The sequence below is a fragment of the Bufo bufo genome, chromosome 5 (genome assembly GCF_905171765.1).
Source record: "Bufo bufo chromosome 5, aBufBuf1.1, whole genome shotgun sequence".
NCBI classification, from domain to species: Eukaryota; Metazoa; Chordata; class Amphibia; order Anura; family Bufonidae; genus Bufo; species Bufo bufo.
In genome coordinates this window covers 77,556,080-77,582,705 of record NC_053393.1, presented here as the reverse complement: position 1 = coordinate 77,582,705, position 26,626 = coordinate 77,556,080, and the positions used below count along the sequence as shown (strand labels likewise).

The window sequence follows — 26,626 nt, the reverse complement described above, 5'->3', positions numbered from 1 at the left end:
CGGAAACCAAAAGGCCAGTGTGACAGTAGCCTAGAGTTGGCTTTAAGCAATGGCTACTTCCCCGGATGGAGAACGGACCTCAGTTCCTGGGACCCCTAGCAATCACCTCCATCAACGGACCACTCATGTAATGCTCACCGGGGCCTGCCTTAGTAGCACCATCCCTGCTGTGAGTAGCAGAGGGGTTAAGAGCACAGATCCCTCTCTATGGTCTAATTTCCAAGCATTTATACCAGGATGCAATCTGCATTAAGACCATTATGAGGATAAAGGCTGAGATTTGTGAGACATGCTAATGTTAAGAGCTTGGCTTCCCCTACATATAAATGTATGTCCGCTAAAATTCCACGCTTCGCATGCCGCTCGGCATTTCCATATACTAAGTGACGGAGAAGAAAGCTGATCAGTGCCTTACTTCTCAATTAGACTGCAACGCGGCTTCTCAGAAGCGAATTCGCACTCTCGTGTGGGAGGCTGCACATAAAGCCAGAGCTGCAGCTGTTCAGATGGAGTATCACACACTGCAGCCCTTCCTCACCATCGCCTGTACACACGTCTGGACGCCCACGGAGCCTCGCAATATGAAGACTAACCTGTGACTAAAGCAGGCAGGGTGGGAAATGAACGCACTACTGTGTGCATGGGTATGAGGGCCAGCCCCGACCACTAGAGGTGACTGATACAGAGCAGCATCACAGGCCTCCTGACACTTTCACACAGGAGCATTTTTACTCCCATAATACAAACCCCAGCCTTCTGATGCCCACAGACCTGGGTCACCCATGTTAGGCCTGGAATTTGTGTACACAATATGGGGAAAAGAAGTGCGCCAGTACAAAGCTTGGAGACCGCAAGAAGCTTGTAAAGTGCCTTTCCGTATGCAAATAGCACATAGGTGTACACAGAGGTAAGGGGGCTTCGCAGCAATGGGGGTGCAGGATAATACCAACACAGCCCTGACCACCTGAAACCCCATCACAAGCCCTGACCGCCCGAAACCCCCATCACAAGCCCTGACCGCCTGAAACCCCCATCACAAGCCCTGACCGCCTGAAACCCCCATCACAAGCCCTGACCACCTGAAACCCCCATCACAAGCCCTGACCACCTGAAACCCCCATCACAAGCCCTGACCACCTGAAACCCCCATCACAAGCCCTGACCACCTGAAACCCCCATCACAAGCCCTGACCACCTGAAACCCCATCACAAGCCCTGACCACCTGAAACCCCCATCACAAGCCCTGACCACCTGAAACCCCCATCACAAGCCCTGACCACCTGAAACCCCCATCACAAGCCCTGACCACCTGAAACCCCCATCACAAGCCCTGACCACCTGAAACCCCCATCACAAGCCCTGACCACCTGAAACCCCCATCACAAGCCCTGACCACCTGAAACCCCCATCACAAGCTCTGACCACCTGAAACCCCCATCACAAGCTCTGACCACCTGAAACCCCCATCACAAGCCCTGACCACCTGAAACCCCCATCACAAGCCCTGACCACCTGAAACCCCCATCACAAGCCCTGACCACCTGAAACCCCCATCACAAGCTCTGACCACCTGAAACCCCCATCACAAGCTCTGACCACCTGAAACCCCCATCACAAGCTCTGACCACCTGAAACAGAAGGATCTCCTTGACAGCACTATTGGGTTTATTCTCCAAATTGCTTTTAGCTAACCTGAAACCAATATGGGCGCTACGTATCCTTACCCCATGGGTGACTGAAAATACAGCCTTTTCTTGCCATGGAAATGGCCGAGGATTTCACCCTCTCCATTGCAAAGGGTGAAATCCACTGTCCATGAAGATCTGCAGCATAAATGCACATCCTTGTCCGGGTGTCCCTATGATAACAGTGCATGTGCTCTAAATCATTTGGTGAACACAGCCATGGGCCAGGCACTGAACGCGGTAACGTTCTAAGCTAAATCAAATCTTTTGGCAGCCATTAATATAACATTCTAGCGGTGGCGGCTGTGCGGTGTCTGCCTCTCATTGTTTCCAATGGGAGAGCAGCCTGCTGTTTGGGCACTGAAAGCTGCTGCAGAGCCAAAAAGGGACACGTCCCTCCTTGGCGGGGTGTCCGGACAAACGCTGCTGGAAGCCACAGTGAGGTGTCCGCTCCTGGTTTAGCGCTGTCCATTCAAAATGAAGTCACCATGGTTTCTGCAGTCGAATATGCTTTGGGTTTTGCAGAGGACAAAAACAAAACGGCGCGTGAACGGGCTCATACACAGATTTCTTGTCTGCTGCCAAACCATTTATATATAAAAACTTTCCACTTCTTCAGGAAGCCAAGGCCATCTCTGCTGGAATCTCAGTTCACTGTAGGCATGCTAGGTTATAAACTTGTCAAGGGCTTGTACACAAAGTAATCATTATCAGCAACCGACAGGCACAACATGACAAAAACACTCCTCTGAATGGATTTTTAAAGCAAGGAACGTCTGCTGGGCAGTAATTTTCCAACCATACTATAAAAAAGGCCTGATCACCCGCATGCACGTACCCACCTGATCGGCAGTGTGCATGTGCTGAGACTGGGGAGAAAGCTATGGCAGTGGCTAATCTCCCCATGCTGGAATCCAAATAGCCGATCCTTGTTTCCCTGACCTCTGCCGTCAGGAGAGAGATGGGATGCCCCAATACATTAGATGGATGGTTGGTCCTATCGACCCCATCTTATGTGTATAGCCATGGAAGTCAAAGAGCGGAGTCCCCTGCTCCAGACTAGGAGTCAGCCTGGGCTGATGATACGTGGCCGGTCGCCATGTTATACGGTGGCCACTAATGGAAACGTGTGGATGGTGATAAGATCCAGAAGCAAGACCAGGGGCAATCTGTTGATCACCCGGAAGTGTCATGTCAAAGAGGTGGTCGAGATGTCCTTACAGCGATCAATCTCTGCTCGGTCTGATGTGCCGGATTATCAAATATTCTGGAGGACCAGAGGGTCGGGATGAAGAAACTTCATGAAAGACAGAAAAAGAATCTGTGAAGAACCCATTAGGACACAATCTGCGTCGTGCCACAAGTTACAGACTACAAGCCAACCAAACAACACTTACCCTCCTACTACCTGGAAACTAACTGGAAAGAAAGTAGACGTAACGTGTAGTTCCAGTATTTCGCTTCACGTTATTAGAAGTTCCTCTTGGCAATTCATCCAGTTAAAAACAATTTAATCCAGATACAGCAGGAAGCGATCGCGTCCAACTGGGAGCTACCAGGAACCAGTTCTCCGGCTCTGTCGGCAGAGGTCTATTAGACATCAGCCCTATAATTGTATGGAGATTAATGTGAGGAGCTTCATCAACAGGAAGAGCAGGTGACAGGGAGTAACCCTCATACTCCCAGACAGGCGCACTCTCTCCCCTCTGATGACACCTCCATGACACGCCCAATATCGCCAGTAATACAATGCGATGGGACGGGCAAATAAAAGCTGCTGTACTAGACTGCATGCAAAGAAAAGGCAGAGCGGCTGACTCTCGCTTAGAGGTTCCATGCGAGGTAAGGGTATGGTTTATCCATGAACCCCAGCTTTATTCCTAATGGATGCCACCAGGGACTGGGGAAGCCCACCGCCACCAAGAACTCTGCTCCTTATTATATCTCGGGCCATAAGTTCCTTGGCACTGATGTATACTTAAGGACCAAGACGTTGAACTGATCTTCTAAGACGTCTCTTCCTTCCTCAAGGGATAAAGGAGCGCCGATGTTGTGAAAAAATAAGATACGCGCAGAATTTCCCAAGTGATGTTCTTGCTTTCAGGATATCCTGTAAAATCTACCAGGGAGGACATTTTGAAGTAATCGAACATGTATCCATATTTACCACACTTTAAAGGGGCTGTCCAGGAATACTTCATTTCTAACGGGTGTCGGCTGCCTGCCTCCCCTACAGATCATACTTGCGCGCTCCCCGCCACTCTGGTCCTCCACATTGGCTCCTGCGCCTCCATCTTCCGTTCCGATATTTTTTCTATTCCTGAGGAGCAGGTGATCATGCCAGGGAGGAAGAAAGACACCAGACGGGAAGATGGAGACACAGAAGCCAACATGGAGGACCGGAGTGGGGAGTAAGGGAGGCAGGCTGCCGGCGCCACTTAGATATTATGTATTTCTAAACAAACCCTTGTTTGTGGGAACAAAACGGCCATTAAAAACAGCAAAATTGTTGTTGTAAAAAAAAAAAAAAACACACACACACACACGTCCTACTGTTTTGTGACCAAGAATACGCATTACTAAAATAGATCTGCCCAAAAAAAAAAAAAAAACGGATGCGGACCACAAAATACATACATTCATGTGAATGTACCCTTAGTCCCATTGTGATTCAATTAGTCAAATCCTCTGTTTTTCTAAACTCGTGTCCGCACAACTTGGTAACTCATATGAGCAGGACTGTGGAAACCCATTCACCTGCACGGGATGCAGACTGTGGTCAAATCAACCTGTCTAAACACAGAAGACTAAGGCCTCTTTCACACGAGCGTGTCCGGATAAGGTCCGGATGCGTTGGGTGCAATGCGTTTTGCACGCATGTGATAAAAAACTGAATGTGGTACCCAGACCCTAACTTTTTCACAGAAGTTCAGGTTTGGGTTAGTTGTAGTGTAGATTGTATTATTTCCCCTTATAACATGGTTATAAGGGAAAATAATAACATTCTGAATACAGAATGCTTAGTACAATAGGGCTGGAGGGGTTAAAAAAAAAAATTTAAATCATTTAACTCACCTTAATCTACTTGTTCGCGCAGCCGGCATCTCTTCTGTCTTCTTTGAGGAATAGGACCTTTGATGACATCACTGCGCTCATGACATGGTCCATCACATGATCTTTTACCATGGTGATGATCATGTGACGGACCATGTGATGCTCACAGTGACATCATCAAAAAGGTCCTTTTACTCACAGATAAAGACAGAAGAGATGCCGGCTGCGCGAACAAGCGGATTAAGGTGAGTCAAAAATGTTTTTTTATTTTTTTTTAACCCCTCTAGCCTTATTGTACTATGCATTCTGTATTCAGAATGCTATTATTTTCCCTTATAACCATGTTATAAAGGGAAAAATAATAAATGATTGGGTCTCCATCCCTATCGTCTCCTAGCAACCGTGCGTGAAAATCGCACCGCATCCGCACTTTCTTGCGATTTTCACGCAGCCCCATTCACTTCTATTGGGCCTGCGTTGCGTGAAAAACGCACAAAATAGAGCTTGCTGCGATTTTCACGCAACGCACAAGTGATGCGTGAAAATCACCGCTCATGTGCACAGCCCCATAGAAATGAATGGGTCCGGATTCAGTGCGGGTGCAATGCGTTCACTTCACGCATTGCACCCGCGCGGAAAACTCACCCGTGTGAAAGGGGCCTAATGGGACGGCCTCATAGGGCGGATAATACGCTGCAGATTTTCCACAGAACAATGCAAGTGGAAAATGCGCTGAGCAACAACGTAGAAGAGAATAAAAAACATCCACCACGTGCAACATAAAATTCTCGCACCAGGATCCGCTCTGCACTTAACCTGCGCTGCAGATTTTAATTCTGCTGAGGTTTATCACCGTGGGTTTCCAATACAGTGCGTGAAACCTGCTGCAAAAACACAGAATTTATGCGACACATTTTCTGCACCATATTGTAAGGATTTTTCCCGTTTGGTGTGAATGAACCCCAAGGCTGCCATTTTGAAGCAGGACTGGAGAAGTAATGACATGAGCCAAATTGGGCCGGGTGAGAAACCATGGAGACGTTGTCATGGGTAATTAGTAATACAATGGTGAGCCTGTCCACGGACATGGATACCAATGAAGCTCTCCGCCTACATTTATAGAAAAATCTACTCAATGCCAAATGAGGTGGGGAATAGCACGTCGTGACGGCTACAAAGCTGCTTTTCCCATTAGCACAGTGCCAGTTCTGCTTTCACATGCACAGTCCCGTTGCTAGGGACACGCTGCCTAACAACCACAGTCATATGGATTGACAGGTAGAACAACAAGTATGGCGTCGATTGCTCCGGTCTTCATCTCACTACGGGGCAATGATTACAGCGATTGCCAGAAAGCGTAAAGTTACAGAAGTCACTCCAACCCTCCCCTTCTGTAACAGCAGCAGCAGTTTTACATAAAAAGCTAAAACTTTCAGCTCAATCTAACACAATAATAATAAGCCAAACCCCGAGGCTTAAGTTATGCCATAAAAGATACAACTATGCTGGCACAGTGAAGAGCTAGAGAACTAGCAGGGCTACTTACAGCAATGGAAGGAGTCTGGTATACAGTCCTCAGATCCTACACCGCAGCTGAGCAGATGCAGCACTAAAGGCCACTCCTCTGCCACCCAGGGATCTTCAGCTCTACATACATGGCTTCTTTCTGACTAGTCATCGTGGACGTCGGAATGATCCTGGTTGTGATAAGAGGAAGCAAAGCTCCAGCACGGGGAAATGACAACACAAAGTGCAGAGCCCGTACAGTACTGAGTAGGCGGCACCATACATGTTTAATCATTACTTCCCGAGACAATAAAGCAGCTCTACAGGCTGCAGCCAATGACCTTTACCAGAGAAAAGTCTCCGCTCTGGCTGGAATGTCTTAAGGTATAAACACAGGAAACCTCAAGACACTTCCACCATAGAGAGCAGCAGCTCACTGCAGAGCGAAAGGAGGACTACTCCATACATCAGCTATACAAGAACAGATACTGAAACCAAGCCTGCTCCATATGCCAGCTATACAAGACCAGATACCGAATCCAAGCCTGCTCCATATGTCAGCTATACAAGACCAGATACCGAATCCAAGCCTGCTCCATATGTCAGCTATACAAGACCAGATACCGAATCCAAGCCTGCTCCATACGTCAGCTATACAAGACCAGATACCAAATCCAGCCTGCTCCATAGGTCAGCTATACAAGACCAGATACCGAATCTAAGCCTGCTCCATACGTCAGCTATACAAGACCAGATACCAAATCTAAGCCTGCTCCATACGTTAGCTATACAAGATCAGATACCGAATCCAAGCCTGCTCCATAGGTCAGCTATACAAGACCAGATACCGAATCCAAGCCTGCTCCATAGGTCAGCTATACAAGACCAGATACCGAAACCAAGCCTGCTCCATAGGTCAGCTATACAAGACCAGATACCGAAACCAAGCCTGCTCCATATGTCAGCTATACAAGACCAGATACCGAATCCAAGCCTGCTCCATACGTCAGCTATACAAGACCAGATACTGAATCCAAGCCTGCTCCATACGTCAGCTATACAAGACCAGATACCGAATCCAAGCCTGCTCCATAGGTCAGCTATACAAGACCAGATACCGAATCCAAGACTGCTCCATACATCAGCTATACAAGACCAGATACCGAATCCAAGACTGCTCCATACGTCAGCTATACAAGACCAGATATCGAAACCAAGACCGCTCTATACGTCAGCTATACGAGACCGGATACTGAAACAAAGACTGCTCCATACGTCGGCTACACAAGGCCGGATACTGACACCAAGAATAGTCCATATGGGCAGCACAGTGGGTCAGTGGTTAGCACTGGTGCCTTGCAGCACTGGGGTCCTAGATTCACATCCAACTAAGGACACCATGTTTGTCTGGGTTTCCTCCCACACTCCATAGACATGCTCATAGGGAACTTGGATTGTGAGCCCCATTGAGAACAGCTTGATGCTAATGTCTGTAAAGCGCTGCATCTAGGTCATGTGACCGATGAATGTGACATCACTGGTCTAGGAAAAGCTGAGAGGAAGCTATGGTGCTACTGTGAGTGTCGTTGCCTTCCCAAACAGCTGAATAGAGGGGGTCCCGGGTGTTGGACCCCCACTGATCAAATACTGGTGATCTATCCAGAGGGTAGGTCATCAGTATATAAGTCTCAGAAAACCCCTTTAAGATATTTCTTTATGATCGAACTGCTTCTCACTGAAACATACTCCAGACTTCTCCGCTATGGGGTTTACCAATAGAACTTCAAGGCAGTGACTATCAGTATGTCGTCATGTCTGGATTGTATTTCATGGGAAATTCTTGGAGAAGTTGCAGCAAAGAGCTCCAAAATTCATTAAAACAGGTCACAATTGGCCAGCTCCGTTACTATACATCCAGACTATCGGCCGGTTCCGCTGGAATATAGCCAAGTAGTAGCTTTAGGCTACTTTCACACTAGCGTTAATATTATCCGGTATTGAAATGCATCATAGGGTCTCAATACCCGGGGAAAAAAACGCTTCAGTTTTGTCTTCATTCATTGTCAATGGGGACAAAACGTAACTGAACAGAACGGAGTGCTCCAAACTGCATTCCGTTCCGTTCTCATACCGGAGAGCATGCTGCGGTTTGCTTTCCGTCCTGGGATGCGGAGGGAGACTGATCAGTCATGACCTGCAATGCAAGTCAATGGGGACGGATACGTTTTCTCTGACAATAGAAAACGGATCCGTGCCCCATTTAATACAGAACGGTACAAAACCGGATAATTAACCAGTTTAATGCAAGATCAATGTTGCAGACAACTCTTTATGCAGCAAAAAGCCAAATTTCGAGGGTGTGTATGAAAGTTCACAAAACCTTTGTATACATTTGTTGGCGGTTCCTACGTATCGCACAATGACCGCCAGATGAATGAAACGACATATCTACAATTCACAATAGTTCACATGCTCAATTTCACCCGCACATCTAGCCCAAAAACTGCCTCTCAGCTTTGGGCAATGTCTCTCCTCCCTAGCTGTGGCTTCTTCATTAGCTTTCAAAAACGACCTCTGCTTTAAGGAAATTGAAAGTGGAAGATCAAGAAACAAAGTAGGGTGCGGGTGTCACTGTAAGCTTACATGAGAAAAAGGACGTCTCGAAAACAGACCCAACGACTTCAGAGGAAGCCGCCGGGCGAGGATGCACAGTCACAGTGACCTAACAAAAATCCCCACTGACGGTAAGAAGACATCTTCCTCCTTGCAACATGTTGAGTAATCCTGTCTTCCTGAAACAGTGATGGATGATTTCCCGCCATGCGGTCAGCTGGTATCACATCTGCCTTTTAGCATCCCTATGGGCACATCACCCGGACCCATCATCGTTCTACCAACCCATAGGGCTAAAATACAGATGCATTGCAACCGTGCCGCCTCCATTAAAAGGGCATCTGTCAGCAGATTTGTCCCTATGACACCGGCTGACCTGTTACATGGGCACCTGGCAGCTGAAGGCATCTGTGTTGGTCCCATGTACATATGTGCCCACATTGCTGAGAAAAATTATGTTTTATCATATGCAAATGAGCTTCTAGGAGCAACGGGGGCGTTACCATTACACCTAGAGCCTCTGCTCTCTCCAACTGCCGCGTCCTCTCCACTCTGACAGGGCCAGGTGTGATGACGTTTTCACTGTCTGGTCCTGTCAAAGTGCAGAGGGCGCAGCAGTTGCAGAGAGAGCAGAGCCTCTAGGTGTAATGGCAACGCCCCTGTTGCTCCCTGAAGCTCATTTGCATATAATAAAACATCATTTTTCTCAGCAATGCGAGTACATATGAACATGGGACCAACACAGATGCCTTCAGCTGCCAGGTGCACATGTAACAGGTCAGACAGTGTCATAGGTACAAATCTGCTGACAGATGCCACTACAAGACACACTGCTGAAAGTAGCCACTTGAGAAGCTCTACCAAAATGTCCTTTTCAGCTGGATACCAGGCACAGACCTCCACCTTCTCGATCTGAGAGATCTTGACGCGTGTTAGTTTAACCCTTTCACAGTGGCACCTCATAAGTGGTTTCATCACAACAGGAACTTAGATTATATGGGCTGGATGGGTCATACATGTCTAATCCATGGTCTCCTACACCTGTGCAGTGATTTCTACTTTCTTTTCTAGAGGGCATTTACATGCGTTCATGGCAGTGTCTAGCTGTAGGTGACAAAGCCAGATCACCTCAAATCTTTGAGTACTTTCAAAACAGTGCCACACCTGTCCGAAGTACTGTTTCTAACTTTCATTTTCTGTTTAGATTTAAGATGGAGTGAGATTGGATGGTTGAGAACCACAAGCAAGTCTGTCAACTGCATGACGTGAATTAAAAGGGACACACGGGTTATGTCCTCATGATGGACCCTGATCCAGTACTATCTATGGGACTATCTACCATCAGTGGAAAAGCACTTTGTAGTTCTTGATTTTAATCACCACACTATTATGGTGACATTTTTTCACGTCAACTTGATGAGAATTTTAGATCACGTACCTAGTATACCTTCCACCATGGAAGGCTGTCGCATGGCCAGGGGTGGTCTAGTCCACCCTTAGGTGGACAGCCGACCCACTTCCTTTTAATTTTCCGGACGGTGCCCACCCTGCACTGTGCACGGCGGACGAGTCAACTCCCACAGAGGGTTGGCTCCTCTGCTGTAGCCCACTGGGAGGTGGGTTCGCCTTTAATATTGTATTCAGCACCTTAGTGGGGTCACTAATTGGGTACGCTGTCCACCTGATGGGGGACTGGGCCACCCATAAGGGTGGTTCCATTCCAGCCTCATCTGGACAGTGACCCATTTACTTGTAGTTGTGGCGGGGCTGACCTGCCACTGTCGGTTGCGGAGCGGCGGATTCCCAGTTATTCCCTGGGATCAGCCGCCCTACAGCTCGCCACTCACTGTACACATGGTAACAGCCATTCACATGAGATGCCACGGCTGACCACTGTTATTGCAGCACGTATGCACTTTATTCCTCAAGATGGAGGATTGGCTCAATGTCAAGATTATGCACCTGTTCACTTAGGAATTTGGATATGTGTCTCCCCTGGATGAATGGATGAGAGGATGTTTCTTTCCCCCCCCCCTCCCTTTCTGCAACTTAATTAATGCTAATCTATGTCTAAGATTTAGACAATGATGTTAAATTTGCACTCTCTATATGATGTCATGACTCAATAGTTGAGGCTGGAGACAGTTAGGGTTGTGTAGGTGAGTTGCAGGATTATGGCGTCAGGCTCAATGGATGGCTGGGATTCACTGGGTAGGTGAGAAGGCGCAGGAGCGCTTAGGACCTGTGAATAGTTCAGATCTGGTCGAAGGACCTGGGAGACGGTCATGTGCTCATGACGTCAGGACCAGGTGACCGGTTATAGATCATGTGATCGGGGTATGACGCGGCCGACGCATGCGCTGTGTGGCTGCTACCCGGAAGTGCGGCAATCTGGTCGCCTATCAGGTGACCAGGAAGCGCTGAAGGAGGCAATCATGCAACATGAGCGGTACCGCGCCGGAACGCCCCTGACACAGATGATCGTGGCGAGTGTTAATTGATCCCTCCTCTTTAGTCTTTATATGCCCAACCTTGTCTTCACTTGTATGTACCTCCTGACGAAGCCTACGTGGCGAAACACGTGTCGAGGTTGATGCGTTTGGGGATCTGTGTCACCAGTTCACAGCAGCGATATGGGTAGGTAACATGGTACTTAGTGCAGGGTGGGATGAGTGGTTAGAATCATCTGTACAATACCATCATTATGTGAGCACTTCACCGTCCTAGTTATACCCCACAGTATCCATAGGTTAGATGCTTTGACCGAGAGGATGTTAGTTGTTTAATCATAAGGTATAGCAATCGCACCCGCAACTATTCCTGTGTCTGTAGCCTCTGCTATATTATAATGTTGTGTTACCTGCTGTGTATGGTTACACTCACCCCCAAATGTCATTCTCCACATTGTAGAGCCCCACAGTGGCTCAGTCTTCATATCCTGTCCCCCTTTTTCTGCTCTTACCTGTATTGATTATGTCATTTGAATTGAATAAAATGAGAATTTTTATCGTGATACATCCTCGCTCTTTTTTTGTATAGTTGCAGTAGGTTGAGGAGTTAGGTATTACTATTGGGGTCGTTGTAGGCTAACTGTTTGTGGTACTGCAGCTCAACCCCATTCATTTTAAAAGAGTTCAGCAACAGCGCTGCTTATAGAAAATTAAAAAAAAATTATAAATGTATTCTGGACAACCCCCAGGCTGAAGCAGAAGAACTGGTTTCACTCATTATTATTATTATGACACCCTATGAATTTCCGGGCACGTGGAAAGCGACAGGAAGAAGGGAGCGACTCCGTGTCACACACAGGAATAACCCAGTCATGGCTACTGGCATGGGAATCCGTACAACTCCAGGAGACCTCGGGGATCACAATGGGAGGGAAAGTCAGGCAGTAGCACAGTACGTAGAACACAAGCTACCACAATAGTAGGCAGACATACCCCATACCAAACTAATGTAAAGACTTAAAGGGGTTATCCCATCATAATGATCACTGTTAAATCTGTTAATGATTTGACAGTGATCATTTTTGTAAATATACTTTATTAACAAATTCCCACCGATTAGGAGAAAATTCATCCCCACTTACCTTATTGTTGTGACTCGGTCTCCCCTGGTTACGACCACCGCTCTTCCGCAAAATCCCGATGGTCGCGCTTGCCCAGAAGACTTCTTCTTTTCTCCCGGCCGGGCCACTCGCTGTCCTGAACGCGCACGCTGCCGCGCATGTGCCACGGTGACTTCTTCCCGGCCAGAATAGTACAGAGCTGCGAACGCGCACGCCGGCTCTGTACTATACTGGCCAGAAATAAGTCACATGGCGCATGCGCGGCAGCGTGCGCGTTCAGTCCAGCGCGCGGCCCGGCCGGGAGAAGACTTCAATCAAGATGAAGCCCGCCCCCAGCCAGAATCCAGGAAGTGAACGCGCGGTGGCAGCAGGTAAGTATAAAAACGCAAAGTGGGATAACCCCTTTAAAGGGCACAAGAGACCAAGCCTTGGATCTTGACTCATTTATATCAAATATTCTTATGCAGCTAAAAATTCACACAAACAGCAAGGACTACAAAGTTTCATAAAGAGACAAATAAAACTACTTTCACACTCGCGGCAGAGGATTCCGGCAGGAAGTTCCGTCAATCCGGACACAAACTGATGGCATTTGTCAGACTGATCCGGATCCAGATCCATCTGACAAATTCATTGGAATACCGGATCTGTCTCTCCGGTGTCATCCGGAAAAAACGGATCCGGTATTAATTTTAGAGGTCTGCGCATGCCGTAACACTTAATGCCGAATCCAGCACTAATACACTTCAATGTAAATTAATGCCGGATCCGGCAACTGTTCAGTATTTTTGTCCGGAGATAAAACTGCAGCATGCTGCGCTATTTTCTCCATCCAAAAAAACGTAAGAGGAACTGAACTGATGCATCCTGAACGGATTGCTCTCAATTCAGAATACATTAGGATAAAACTGATAAATTTTTTTCCGGTATTGAGCCGCTGTGACGGAACTCAACACCGGAAAACAAAAACACTAGTGTGAAAGTAGCCTAAGCAGCAACAGGTAATCTGGATGATATGGCGACAACCATCCCCACTATGGCAGATGCATCGTTGTGATCTGCATGAGTAACGCTACCTCAAGAAGCCATTCTTAGGTCTGGTGCCCTCTAATGTCTGACCTCCAGAACTACAAGTCAGGGAGTCTCCTCATGTCTGCGCCGCCATTACTACGGGCTGTGGTCACACCACTCGACTATTTATTGCACAGTGAGACGCAAATTATTTGATCTTCTTTTAGCTGCCCATGGATTAGTCGGATTTTATACCCCGCCAATATAGTAACAATCCTCTAAGCCAGGCCATGTTCACATTTTCCGTTCTTCATCCATCCTGTAAGTTCAGAATATTTGACAGTCCAGCACTGATCCGGGCCTATTAGGTCACGTTCACGTCACCATTTAGTTTTCAGTTCTGATCCGTAAGAACCAAAAAAATAAAAAAGTTTTAGTTTTTTTTTTTAACCCCTTAAGGACTCAGCCCTATTTCACCTTAAGGAACAGGCCATTTTTGGCAAATCTGACCAGTGTCACTTTAAGTGGTGATAACTTTAAAACGCTTTAACTTATCCAGGCCATTGTGAGATTGTTTTTTCGTCATATATTGTACTTCATGACACTGGTAAAATTAAGTTAAAAAAAATCATTTTTATTTATTAAAAAAATACCAAATTTACCAAAAAATTTGCAAAAAATTGCAAAAATTTCCAAGTTTCAATTTCTCTACTTCTAGAATACATAGTAATACCTCCAAAAATAGTTATTACTTTACATTCCCCATATGTCTACTTCATGTTTAGATCATTTTGGGAATGATATTTTATTTTTTGGGGATGTTACAAGGCTTAGAAGTTTAGAAGAAAATCTTTAGAAGAAATTTTCAAAAACCCAATTTTTAGGGACCAGTTCAGGTCTGAAGTCACTTTGCGAGGCTTACATAATAGAAACCACCCAAAAATGACCCCATTCTATAAACTACACCCCTCAAGGTATTCAAAACTGATTTTACAAACGTCATTAACCCTTTAGGTGTTCCACAAGAATTAATGGAAAATAGAGATACAATTTAAAAATTTCACTTTTTTGGCAGATTTTCCATTTTAATAATTTTTTTCCGGTTACAAAGCAAAGGTTAACAGCCAAACCAAACTCAATATTTATGGCCCTGATTCTGTAGTTTACAGAAACACCCCATATGTGGTCGTAAACAGCTGTACGGGCACACGGCAGAGCGCAGAAGGAAAGGAATGCCATACGGTTTTTGGAAGGCAGATTTTGCTGGACTGGTTTTTTTGACACCATGTCCCATTTGAAGCCCCCCTGATGCGCCCCTAGAGTAGAAACTAGAGTTGTTGCGATACCAAATTTTTGATTCGGTTTCGATACCATGAAAAAGTATTGCGATACTCGATACCATTCGATACCACGCGAAAAAAATAAACAAAAAAAGCCACGTGCATTCCTCATTTTTAAAAATGGCGAATCGCGCAGTTTTTATTTTATTTTTTCTGTTCCGGCATTCACCACCTAGATTTTTTTTTTATATTTTAATAGTTTGGACTTTTCTGACGTGGCGATGTAATATGTTTATTTATATATTTTATATGTGAAATTGGGAAAAGGGGGGTGATTTATACTTCATATTTTAGTGTTTTTTTATTTTTCACTTTTTATTTAATAACTATTTCCCCCCTTAGGGGCTAGAACCTGGGATCTTTCATCCCTTTTCCTATTCACCCTGATAGATCTCTATCAGGGTGAATAGGACTCCACACTGTCCCTGCTGCTCTGTGCTTTGTGCACACAGCATCAGGGATGTTACCATGGCAACCAGGGCTTCCTGGCTGCCATGGTAACCGATCGGAGCCCCAGGCTTACACAGCTGGGGCTCCGATCAGAAGCTGCCACTGCACCACCAATGAGGGGGAGTGGAGAGGTCCCTGTGGCCACTGCCACCAATGATTTTAATACTGGAGGGTTGAGAGGGGCCGGCGCACTGTGCCACCAATGATTTTAATGGGATGGGGGGATTGAGGGGGGGGGGGCACACTGCACCACCAATGATTTTACCCCTTTATACAGGAGGCGGGTACTAGCAGATCAGCGGCAGTTAACTGCCGCTGATCGCAGCTCCCTGTCAGGGGCAGGGTGCCGGCAATGCGATTCTGCTGCCGGCACCCGCCTCCTGTATGTGTTAAAGACTGAATACTGTATATGAGTCCAGACTTTCACTATTAGGCCACACAGAGCGGCGCCCAGCGATGTCTCAGCACTCACCATTTAGTCCTGGGCGCCGCTCCGTTCGCCCGCAGTGCCCCATTACGGTCTCCTCTCCTGCTCCACATGCTGCTGATTACTATCGGAGCGATGGGAGGAGACATCAGCTTCACTAGTGGGCGTTCCTTCTCCCTGGCTGTAGCGCTGTCCAATCGCAGCGCAGGGAAAAGGAACGCCCACTAGTGAAGCTGATGTCTCCTCCCATCGCTCCGATAGTAATCCTATCATTGGTGGCGCAGTGCGCCCGCCCCTCCTCCGCCCCTCTCTTCTCATTGCCGCCCCTCCTCCACCCCCTCTCTTCTCATTGCCGCCCCTCCTCCGCCCCTCTCTTCTCATTGCCGCCCCTCCTCCGCCCCTCTCTTCTCATTGGTGGCAGCGGCAGCAGCACAGGGGGAGGGAGGACAGCTTCCTTCTCCCCGTGCTGCTGAGAGAGAACATGAGCGCGCCGATAGCAGCGCGCTCATGTTCAGAGATACTAGACTGCGCAGAAGCGCAGCCCAGTATCGAAAAAACGGAAATCCCGGTATCGTATCGATACCGGGACAAAAGTATCGATTGGGTATCGAAATTTCGATACCCGCAACAACCCTAGTAGAAACTCCAAAAAAGTGGCCCCATTTTAGAAACTACGGGATAGGCTGGCAGTATTGTTGGTACTAGTTTAGGGTACATATGATTTTTGGTTGCTCTATATTACACTTTTTGTGAGGCAAGATAACAAGAAATAGCTGTTTTGGCACAGTTTTTATTTTTTGTTATTTACAACATTCATGTGACAGGTTAGATCATGTGGTATTTTTATAGAGCAGGTTGTCACGGATGCGGCGATACCTAATATGTATACTTTTTTTTATTTATGTAAGTTTTACACAATGATTTCATTTTTGAAGCAAAAAAAAAATCATGTTTTAATATTTCCATAATCTGAGCGCCATTTTTAGTTTTTGGGCGATTATCTTAGGTAGGGTCTCATTTTTTGCGGGATGAGATGACGGTTTGATTGGCACTATTTTGGGGTGAGTGTGACTTTTTAATCGCTTGCTATTACACTTTGTGATGTAAGGTGACAAAAAATGGTTTATTTAGCACAGTTTTTATTTTTTATCATCTGAGAGGTTAGGTCATGTGAGAGGTTAGGTCATGTGATTTTTATAGAGCCGGTCGATACGAACGCGGTGATACATAAATAAAAAAAAGTATTCATATTTGGTAAGTTTTATACAATAACAGCTTTTTTCAAACAAAAAAAATGATGTTTTGGTGTCTCCATATTCTGAGCCATAGTTTTTTTTATTTTTTGGGTGATTGTCTCAGGTAGGGGCTCATTTTTTGCGGAGGCGATGGTTAGATTGGTACTATTTTGGTGGGCAAACGCCTTTTTAATCTCTTGCTGTTGTACTTTTTGTGATGTAGGGGGACAAAAAAATTGTTTATTAGGCACAGTTTTTTTTTTTTTTTTTTTTTACGGTGTTCATCTGAGGGGTTAGGTCATGTGATATGTTTATAGAGCCGGTCGATACGGACGCGGCGATACCTAATATGTATACTTTTTTTTCCCCCTATTTTTTACCAAAAGTTTATTTTTACTTGAAACTTAATTTTTTGTGGGGAAAACTTTATTTTTTTAAACTTTATTTTTTCACTTTATTTTTTGTCCCACTTGACTTGAACTTTTGGGGGTATATTCCTTTACAATGCATTCCAATACTTCTGCATTGGAATGCATTGGCTGTATGAGTAAAACTGTGTGTATTACTCATACAGCTTCCGGGGCTTGTGAGATCCAGGGGTCTGGATCTCACAGGCACTTCACCGGAAGGCATCGCGCAGCCTTCCATGCCATCGGGTCCCCCCCACAGCCCCATGGGGACCCGATGGCACCGCCGCCGCACCAGGTAAAAGCCGCAAACCGCAGGTCTGAATTGACCTGCGGTTTGCGGCGATCGCCGCCCTGGGGGGGGGTCACGGGAACCACCCCCTCCCTGCGCATTTAGCCGAGGTGCCTGCTCAATGATTTGAGCAGGCACCTTGTTCCGATCACTGCCCGCCGGGGATCGGAACAACACATGACGTACCGGAACGTCATGTGTCCCTAAGGGGTTCGTTAAAATTGGGCACGTCGTCACATTGTCCATTTTGGGGCGTGGAAGCCTCAGTTTGGACCCTGCACTCCTGCCCATGGCTTTTAAATAGAGTACATACTATAGCTGGACCCCTGCATGTTGTAGGCTTAGGCCCAGGAGGGGCGAGTCTATTAGTGTAGGTCCCATCTGCAGAAACCACCTTTTCGTTAGTAGACGGGCCCAACACAATGTTGATCAAAAATATGCACAAAAAGCTCCAAATGAAATATAATAAAGTACAGAAGTAATGTAATTCAGTATAAGGCTACTTTCACACTAGCGTTCGGAGCGGATCCGTCTGATGTTTCATCAGACGGATCCGCTCCGATAATGCAGACGTTCGCATCCGTTCAGAACGGATCCGTCTGCATTAAAGCTTAGAAAATTTTCTAAGTGTGAAAGTTGTCTGAGCGGATCCGTTCAGACTTTACTTTGAAAGTCAATGGGGAACGGATCCGCTTGAAGATTGAGCCATATAGTGTCATCTTCAAGCGGATCCGTCCCCATTGACTTACATTGTAAGTCTGGACGGATCCGTTTGGCTCCGCACGGCCAGGCGGACACCCGAACGCTGCAAGCAGCGTTCAGGTGTCCGCTCACTGAGCGGAGCGGAGGCTGAACGCTGGCAGGCGGATGCATTCTCAGTGGATCCGCCTCCACTGAGAATGCATTGGGGCCAGACGGATGCCTTCGGGGCCACTCGTGAGCCCCTTCAAACAGTGCGCACGAGCGGACACCCGAACGCTAGTGTGAAAGTAGCCTAATTCACGTGTCCAGTGTCTGCACGAGCCTCAGGGTGCCGCTACATGTACGGTTTGTTGGCTCAGACATGTGAATGTGTTAATGTTCCTTTTTAATATGACCGTACACCACACTGTGGATTTTATACTCCGATATTTTTTTCCAGGATTAGGCTACTTTCACACTTGCGTTGTTGTTTTCCGGTATTGATCAGGTCGCTTTGATTTCTATAGCAAGTTCAATACTCTACATAAAAAGCCCTAAAACCAGGGCACAAAATATAGTCGTCATATAGCAGTATCACTCCACCCGTGCAGTATATAACTAAAGATACGTCCGAACGTGCTGCCGTATTAAGTAGTGGTATTTGTGCCCTCTCGGGCCAGGATGGTGGAGGATTTTCTTACACTGCCAGTGTAAATCCTCGGCATAATTCCCTTGGGCTGCGGCCTTCTTGATGGAGCTGTTTTATTCTTTTTATAGTTATACTGACCAGTATGTTCCAAACAATCGGTCGCAGGACGTCTGCCACTTCCCCTCTAAGCATCCCAAACCTCTATTTATGTCCCAAGCCATAAGACTGTCCCTCCCAGCGCTTCCTAGCCTAACCTTTGTACAGCAATTCACCGCTCGGCCAAAATATTTTAGGCTGGGGATATTAAGTTTCATGGGTTACAGGGAGATTTATGTGCAGCTAGAACCGCATTTATTTTTCTGCGTGCAGGAGGGCGAGATTTTTCGTGCCGTAAAAGACAGATGCATCTTATTACACGAGATTGTGCATCACTGTAAGGCCTCATTCACACGACCGTTGTTCTGGTCCGCATCCGAGCCGCAGTTTTTGCAGCTCGGGTGCAGACCCATTCACTTCAATGGGGCCGCAAAAGATGCGGACAGCACTCCGTGTGCTGTCCGCGTCCGTTGCTCCGTTCCGTGGCCCCGCAAAAAAAATATAACATGTCCTATTCTTGTCCGTTTTGCGGACAAGAATAGGCATTTCTACAATGGGCCGCCTGTTCCGTTCCGCAAATTGCGGAAGGCACACTGGCGGCTTCTGTGTTTTGCGGATCCGCAATTTGCGGACCGATCGTGTGCATGAGGCCTAAGGCTGCATGCACACAGCAATGTATTTCACACAGATCGTCGCTGTGGATTTTCCAGAAAAAAATCTTATTAAAGTGTTATATGAGGATTTTGATGCAATTTGCCCCAAACTTTACCCTTTGCATTGCAAACTGTGAAACCCACAATGAGATTCAGCATAAAGAACTGAAAAAGTGCGGATTGCAAAATGTGCACGGCAGGTCAATTTAGGCACGGAAACCTGTAGACAGGATTTTAAAGCTCTCGTTTTCTTAGGCCTGTCTCAGAGAACAGCCTGCCGGGGCTCCCTGGATCCGGCATCGCCAGTTGTTACTGAAATGAGATTGGGCAAACAGACGCTGCCGGAGCTCCTGCCGCAGGTGTGAAACGGGCCTTAGCTGGATCGACTGCGTATTTATTGCATACAAAATCCACACGCAATACGCACTGTATGCATGTGGTCTAACAGATTAAAAGGGCTGTCTCACTTCAGCAAGTGGCATTTATCATGTAGAGAAAGTCAATACAAGGCACTTACTAATGTACTGCGATTGTCCATATTGCCTCCTTTGCTGGCTGGATTTATTTTTTCCATTACATTATACACTGCTCATATCCAGGGGTTACGAGTTACGACCACCCTGCAATCCAGCGCCGGTGGTCATTCTTGCACGCTATAGGAAAAAACACCAGCCCACGTGAGCTCCCATGGTCCCGGCCACCTGAGAGGAAGGCACTTTTTCCTATAGTGTGCAAGCACGACCACCGCTGATGGATTGCAGGGTGGTCGTAACTATGGCAACAAGCAGTGTATAATGTGATGAAAAAAAGGAATCCAGCCAGCAAAGGAGGCAATATGGATAATAACAATACATTAGTAAGTGCCTTGTATTACCTTCCTCTATGTGATAAATGCCATTTTAAGTGGGTTTTCCGACTGTTTAGTACTGATGTCCTATCCTCAGGAGAGGTGAGTACCTGTGTTAGTGTATGGGATCCGTATGGGTCTATATACACAAACAACTTTGATTTGTTTTGTATCCGCTATTAATCCTGGAAATCAATTCTGGAAATTGATTTGCTTTTATCGATGCATCTAATCATTGACAATATTCTACAAACGATCACTATATAGTGGTTATCTGATAACCATATAACAAGAGGCACCAGTCTAATTGTATAACCTGGGAATTCTAAGGTTTTCTCTCTATCACTTGGGATCCCCCCTCCCTTTTGACTGGTCCAATCTATACAGCTTTCACCTCTCCAACTTACTTTTGGCGCTCCACCACTCTTCCTTTTTTCTCCTCGCGAATCTTGCATACTACAGTCCGCCAGACGGACCGCTGTTCGGTGTGAAGCAGCCGCACTTATCTATCTCCCCACTCTGTGACTACACCGGAATCTCCCCCTTTCCTCAGGCATTCTTTGGCGCCCCTCCTTGTTTTGCTCATTCCTATTTTTCCTTTTTGTCTTCTGCTCCTAGGCCAGTGACGTCACGTTCATCGGTCACATGACCCCAGGCGCAGCTCAGTCCCATTAAAGTGAATGGTGTTGAACTGTAATACCAAGCACAGCCACTATACAACGGACAGCACCACTGCCTTCTCAAACTACTGATTGGCGGGGGGGCCAGGTGTAGGACCTCCACCGATCAGATACTGACGACCCATCCTGAGGACAGGTAAATCAGCTGTAAACCCCCTTTAAATACAGACACTGGGTCGGTATTTAAAAAATGTGCTTATTCCCAAAGACACAAGGTATGATATCTTCTACCCATCATCCAGGGATCTCTTGTAGAAAGAACTGATGGCGCTAGGAGGGGGGAGGACGCACAGCTCTGTGGAAACAGGCTGCTAATGACTACTCCCTCTCCAGAGTATTCGCCGAGTCCCATCAGAACAGCTTCTAGGAAATCACATCTCTAAGCGGTGTATTACAGTAGGCGGTGATGGCGCCCAGACTGTCCTCCTGCAGAGGCTGATACAAGAGAAGGTGCAAAGTGACAGGTAGATACAGAACGCTCCACCCTGGGGGCCATCAGCAGGGCGGACATGATAATTACTCCTGAGAAGTGGGAGTCTATAGGGTCACTGCCATAACATAAGGGGAACTCAGCCAATCGGCCATGTTCACACGTAGCAGACCTGTTGCAGAAATTTCAGGGGAAAAAAATAAAAAATAAATCCATTTTATATATATCTAGATGGGGATGTCTGTGGATCATGTCCTTGGATTTCTGCAAGAAACCTGCTGCACGCCATTACACCCCACGGGTACGGGGGGGGGGGGGGGGGGGAGGGTTGCAATCTGCAGTGAAAAATTGGCTTTGGTGCAAAGTTTTTTGTTGTTGTTTTTTTTAATATATATTTTGTGGTGGATTTGACATGGATTTCTGCCTCTGCATTGCAAAGAATTTTATTTGTGGTGGCAATCCGCGGCATAAATTGACAGACTGCGGATTACCACCGTAGATTTTACCCTTTCTAAGGCTACTTTCACACTAGCGTTCGGGTGTCCGCTCGTGAGCTCCGTTTGAAGGGGCTCACGAGCGGCCCCGAACGCATCCGTCTGGCCCCAATGCATTCTCAGTGGAGGCGGATCCGCTCAGAATGCATCCGCCTGCCAGCGTTCAGCCTCCGCTCCGCTCAGTGAGCGGACACCTGAACGCTGCTTGCAGCGTTCGGGTGTCCGCCTGGCCGTGCGGAGGCGAGCGGATCCGTCCAGACTTATAATGGAAGTCAATGGGGACGGATCCGCTTGAAGATGACAATATGGCTCAATCTTCAAGCGGATCTGTTCCCCATTGACTTTCAATGTAAAGTCTGAACGGATCCGCTCAGGCTACTTTCACACTTAGAAAATTTTCTAAGTTTTAACGCAGACGGATCCGTTCTGAACGGATGCGAAAGTCTGCATTAACGGAGCGGATCCGTCTGATGAAACATCAGACGGATCCGCTCCGAACGCTAGTGTGAAAGTAGCCTAATACAAAGGGCGACAAACGTGTCAAATCTGCGACAAAACCAATGCGGGATTTAACTAAGAATAATGTATGTATGTATTGTGTTGTGTTCATTGTAAAGCGCTGTGGAATATGTTGGTGCTATATAAATAACGATTATTACTGTGTTGTAAAGTGTTAAGTCTCTGGTGGAAACTCAGAGAAAAACCTGCTGCCGTGCAAATCCCGTGCAGAATTTTTACACCGCGCACGGATGAGATTTGAAAGGGAACGTGTCGATAAAATGTTTATCTGCAATGTTAAAACCAGACATCTTTTTTTTAATCTGTTTTTATTTTCTGATTGCAGATTATTTATTTTTTTATTCAATTTTCTGAACATGATTACGGGGGCGCCCATCTTTTCTAAGCTGTTCTTAAAAGCATTTAGGAAATTGCTGTACGGCAGCCCCATGGGCCCTAGACACAATGGTCAGGAGGGGACCTCGTTGACTTACATGGGAAGGATTTCTAGGCATGCTGTGTGCAGAGGTCATTGTACAAGGGAAGAATGCTGTGAATGGTGGATCCAGTCTTATCTGTATCATTACAGGCAGGATCAGAATGACAGATAGGCAGATAACTGCGGTAAGAAGTAGTGCCTATTAGGTTTAGTGGCCAGTGCAAAAACTGCAGGATTTTATGGATTTTGTTTAAATGTAGATATTGACTTTAAATTAAAAATAACAAAAAAAATTATGTTAAACATAAAATCTGACTTAAACAATTAGTCATTTTCTAATAACACATGGTCTTTAAATTGCATCTACTTTGCTGCTACTATAAAATGCCAGGGGTGCTCCCAGTGGATCCTTTTACGGTTAAAGGGGTTTTCCGAGACTTTAATACTGATGACCTATCCTCAGTATAGGTCATCAGTACCTGCTGATCAGTGGGGGGGTCCAACACCCGGGACCCCCGCTGATCAGCTGTTTGAGAAAGCACTGGTGCTTGCAGTTGCTCCGCAGCCTTCTCTCACCTTTACCCACGCCATGTCACATTCATCAGTCACATAGCCTAGGTGCAGCTCAGCCCTATTGATACCGAGCACAGGCGCTATACAATGTACAGCAAGAAGGCAGCAGCGCTCGCAGACAGCTGATCAGCGGGGGTCCCGTGTGTCGGCCCCCCACCAATCAGATGCTGATAACCTACCTAGAGGTCATCAGTGTTAAAATCCTTAAAAACCCCTTTCATCTGCAAGTAATGAATGTCGATCAATGACGCAGGAAGTCAATCGCCGCTTATGGACTTTCATTTTTATGTTGCAATTATCACAACGGATTTGAACGATCATGCGCCTTTCACTTCCACAGCCCATCCCCCATTTACAAGCACTGGTGCCTTGCAGCGCTGGGGTCCTAGGTTCGAATCCGACCAAAGACAACATCTGCATGGAGTTTGTATGTTCTCCCCGTGTTTGCGTGGGTTTCCTCCGGGTTCTCCGGTTTCCTCCCGCACTCCAAAGACATCCTGATAGGGCCCTTAGATTGTGAGCTCCATTGGGGACAGTTGGATGCTAATGTCTGTTAAGCGCTGCGGAATATAGTAGCGCTATATAAGTGCATAAAATAAATAAATAAATAAAAAATGCCGCCTCATACGTGATAATGCAATGGCAGCCGCCGACCTCTGGTCAGTGACATCATACAGACGGTCTGATGGAGCTGCAGATACCGGCAACACTACGTAACCCGGGGCGAATATATGTCTCTCTGACAACCGCTGCCTTCTATAAATAAGGCCTGGTTGCCATGACGGCACACAATGACAGATCACCGGGAAACAAGACACACACACCTAAGTACATAATGGCAGGTAGACACCCCGCTGCAGCCGCTGCTAACTGACACATTAGTAGCGTTATCTCTGCGGGCAACTCCCGTCAGATTCTGCAGGGTGGCCGAGGATGGGATATGTAGTAGAACAATGGCGCCCGGCAGGGTGCCTGCGGCTGGGTTTATGAAGCTGATGACTGTTTAGAAATATGTTACCATAACAATACTAATCAGCCGCCAGAACGGCCTCCTATTATTTCGCACTAATGAGATTTCACTGCGCACCGTCAGGGCGCGTTACTGAATGCGCCAAATCATCAGCAAACACAGGGGCTAAAAGCCCTTTTCTTCTCCTAATCCTTGTAATTACTGGGAGAGAAAGCCACGGGGCGATCACCCAGCCAGCAGCGACGGGCGCCGCTACTGTGGAATCAAATCTATCTGGTAAAGAATGTACGGCACGAGACGGCTTAGAAATCATTATCATGAATATTAAAGGGCATCTGTCAGCAGTTTTGTACCTATGACGCTGGCTGATCTGTTGTATGTGCAACTGAAGGCATCAGTGTTGGTCGCATGTTCATATCTGTCTGCATTGATGAGGAAAATGAGGTTTTAATATATGTAAATGAGCCTCTAGGAGCAACGGGGGCGTTACCATTACACCTACAGACTCTGTTCTCTCTGTAACTGCTGTGCCCTCTCTACCATAACTAGCAACATGTGGCAAATGTATCACACAGCATATACCACTGAAAAGCATACATTTTGGTTAAAAATCCTTTTTGGGAAATTTAAAGCGGCACTTCTAAGCGTTTGTATCAAGATATAAACTTATTCGTCATTCACAAAAAGGTTCAACCATTTGACCTCTGCAACTTCTATGTATCACAGCACACAGCAGGCTGTAGAATGCCATTCAAAGCTAAATCCATCTGTTAGCTTGGTCTCTCGTCTCTCCTGTCCTCTATTGTCCTAAGGAACATAAGTCAACTTTGATTGTAATTGAGCTTAGATGATCACTGATGGATTGAACACAGTAGCATTCTGCAGCTTCTATGTGCTGTCATACATAGAAGCTGCAGAAGTCAAATGGTACAACATTTTTCAGAGCGCAATTCCAAAAATGATTAGCCAAATACATCAATTTCAGTAAAAGGGGTCCATAGCTCTTAAAGAGGACCTGTCACCACTCCTGACATGTCCATTTAATAGCTCCATGCATTCCCCACGTACTAACAATTCTGGAGCATCTATTCTTATGGCTCTATGTTGTGCCATTCCTTTATTATTTCTACTAGAAGTTATGCATGAATTGCTAGCAGTCTGCAGTAAGGGTACAGAGGGGAGGTAACCAGTTGGGGGGGTGTACCTGCACAGTGTGAAAATGGCAGCACTGATTGGATAGAGTCAGTCTGTGCAGGTATACCCCCCCCCCCCACCCCCAACTGGTTACCTCCCCTGTGTACCCTTACTGAAAGCTGATAGCAATTCATTCCTAACTTCTAGTGGAAATAATAAAGGAATGGCAGAACATACAGACCTAAGAATAGATGCTCCAGAATTGTTATTACATGGCAAATGCATGTAGCTATTAAAATAGGCAGGTCAGGAGCGGTGAAAGGTCCTCTTTAACCACCTCAGCCCCCAGTGCTTAAACACCCTGAAAGACGAGGCCACTTTTTACACTTCTGACCTACACTACTTTCACGGTTTATTGCTCGGTCATGCAACTTACCACCCAAATGAATTTTACCTCCTTTTCTTCTCACTAATAGAGCTTTCATTTGGTGGTATTTCATTGCTGCTGACATTTTTACTTTTTTTGTTATTAATCGAAATGTAACGATTTTTTTGCAAAAAAATGACATTTTTCACTTTCAGTTGTAAAATTTTGCAAAAAAAACGACATTCATATATAAATTTTGCTCTAAATTTATTGTTCTACATGTCTTTGATAAAAAAAAAATGTTTGGGTAAAAAAAAAATGGTTTGGGTAAAAGTTATAGCGTTTACAAACTATGGTACAAAAATGTGAATTTCCGCTTTTTGAAGCAGCTCTGACTTTCTGAGCACCTGTCATGTTTCCTGAGGTTCTACAATGGCCAGACAGTACAAACACCCCACAAATGACCCTATTTCGGAAAGTACACACCCTAAGGTATTCGCTGATGGGCATAGTGAGTTCATAG

General features: G+C 46.3%; 1 protein-coding gene across 2 annotated transcripts in view; it reads right to left on the bottom strand.

Moving 5' to 3' along the window:
- RNF19A (ring finger protein 19A, RBR E3 ubiquitin protein ligase) overlaps positions 1 to 26,626 on the bottom strand; it is a 94,243-nt gene that overhangs the window by 26,776 nt on the left and 40,841 nt on the right. Inside the window, exon 1 of one of the 2 annotated variants that reach the window (XM_040431204.1) lies at positions 6,287 to 6,475. The exons of the other annotated variant lie outside the window; for it this stretch is intronic. The gene's annotated coding sequence lies outside the window, so the exon portion shown is untranslated. Of the gene's footprint in view, positions 1 to 6,286; positions 6,476 to 26,626 lie in introns of those variants that run through there. 2 annotated transcript variants of the gene reach the window in all.